Genomic DNA, 2,458 nt, shown 5'->3' with positions numbered 1-2,458 from the left:
CCTTGAGGGTCTGGGCCATAACGTAAATCTGAAACGGTCAGCTAATAAACAGGGCACCTGGGGCTTATGAAAAATTATTGCCTGTATATTCTTTCCCCTCTGCAGTTTCCGTCATGGTTTTTCTGGATTTTATCTTCTTCCACAAATTTAGGTTTCTTGACTCATTTCTTGCTCCAAATTCTTCATCTCCATTTTCTTTTGAATTTTAAGATTAAAATTTACATACATGAGTAATATGTTTTCCTGGTAAGGAAAAAAGAGAGATGATCGGTAATACTTAAAGTCCTCTTTGACACTCTCCCCCTTTACCATAAGTTTTCGCTTCTTGCTGCAAAGGTTACCATTGACAGAGGGGCATATCCTTCCAAAAATATATACTATTTTTTATATTAAATATATCATATAGTATGCTGAAAAACGGTCCTCCTCAGCTCCTGTGACCTTTATTTCTAAAGGTCTTTAGTTTTGGGGGGGTCAAAGTACCTCTGTGAATCTGATAAAGGTGCCTCTACTTTCTCTGGAAAAGAAAAATCACATCTATACACATACAAAATGTCCTAAGTTTAATATACAATAAGAAATCCATCTACATGGAATCTATTCATCTCAGGTTAGTAATTCCTGTTTTTTTAAACAATAACCTTTTTTCTCTTACAAGCAATCATCACAACTATTCAAAAGTCAAAAGAGACAACAGACGATCAAGATGTGGCTTGAAACTATGCATGTCTGTCCAATTTGAAACCAGAATGTGTCACCTCTTTAAAAAAAACAAACAAACTATGTTTCCTACGTATCCTCTTGACAAAATTTTGGTCCACTCTGACATTCTGACCCACTCTAAGTCAGAGCGATTTGACCATCTCTATTTCACATAGCCATATTGGATCAAGCACACAGGTTCATTCACTCAACAATCTTGGTCACCAAACTTGCTATTCCACAAAACTGGGAAGAAATCAAAGTATTTGGTAAATGGTCCTAAAAATCAGATAAGTTTTATTAGTTCTTGCTCTTCTGTTCCCCAAAGAGTGATGAAACGACGGCTCCATTTCTTTTGGGCTGGACGTTCACAAGTTTATGATTTTTTTTTTTTTTTTAAGAACAGGAGGTCATGAAGTAAGTGAAAACAAGCCCAGACTTATCAACAGACCTATATCAGTTTTTTTCTCTCTTTGAGTCAAGGTATGCTCATAGAATGGAGAAGGAAATGGCAACCCACTCCAGCACTCTTGCCTGAAAAATTCCATGCATGGAGGAGCCTGGAAGGCAACAGTCCATGGGGTCACAAAGAGTCGGACACGACTGAGCGACTTCTCTTTCTTTCTATAGTTTCTTTTGGAGAGGTAAATGGCGACCCACTCCAGTGTTCTTGCCTGGAGAAGCCCATTGACCGAGGGGCCTGGTGGGCTGCGGTCTATGGGGTTGCAAAGAGTTGAACACGACCAAGCAAATAACACACACATGCTCATAGAAAAGGGGAACAGGGTTTGACCTAGAATTCAGGAAATCTGACTAATGCTGGACTCCACTGAAATTTACTCTTCTTATGTATAAAGTTATTTTATTGTTTTATTAACTGGATGACCTCTCAACCTTACCCAACAAAGTCCCCTTAATAGTAGAAAAGAATGAATGCCTACTTTGAAGGGCTGTGGCGGAGGAAAAAGCAGTTACCCTAAGGTTGCCTTTGAAAATATGCTTCTTAAAAAAAAAAAAAAAACCAAAAAAAAACAGCCGACTAAGTTGATTTTGCATTCTTCCCCATAATTACATGTATTTGATCCAGTAGAAAAATCAGGCCTAAATTGTTTGTTAAATGAACTGATGACCTTTTCCAGATTATCAAATTGGTGTTCAAGGAAGAAATAAGTTGACCATCCATCGTTTTTTCACAATCACATATATGTTCTTTTGCTAATCACACTCCTACAGACGTTCAGATGTAGGCATGATAAATACATTTATATAAGACAAATCATCACCAGTCACACAACCACTCTCAATTATGGACGCAAACTACAAAGGCAGAGGTCCTTTAATCTCTCAGATAATCCCACACAGTTATAAAATGCTATTACCATGCAGCTTCTAGTACGAATCACCTGACACCCAGGAGCACAGAGAATCACACACAGGCAGAAACACAATCCTACACCGGTCACTGAGGGACTCCTAGTCCACCCGAAAATATCTCGCAGTGTCTCACACATATTCACCTGCACCAAAGGGACAGACACACAGGGTCTCGTGTCAATCTGACGCCCAAGCTGATTCCCTGCACCTGCCCTATCTGCCTGTCCCACTTTCTCCTGACCGCCCAAGACCCGCGAGACCACTCAACACCGGCCGCAGTCTTTGCCCCGAAGGCTAGAGCCAAGCGCGTTCCACGCCTGCGCAATGAGCGCAGGCGGGCTCTCCCAGAAATCTCCGGGGCGCGGCAGTTGGAGCGAACTGG

The sequence above is a fragment of the Muntiacus reevesi genome, chromosome 2, assembly GCF_963930625.1.
Source record: "Muntiacus reevesi chromosome 2, mMunRee1.1, whole genome shotgun sequence".
Taxonomy (NCBI): domain Eukaryota; kingdom Metazoa; phylum Chordata; class Mammalia; order Artiodactyla; family Cervidae; genus Muntiacus; species Muntiacus reevesi.
The sequence above is the reverse complement of the archived record's forward strand: the minus strand, read 5'-3'. Positions refer to the sequence as shown.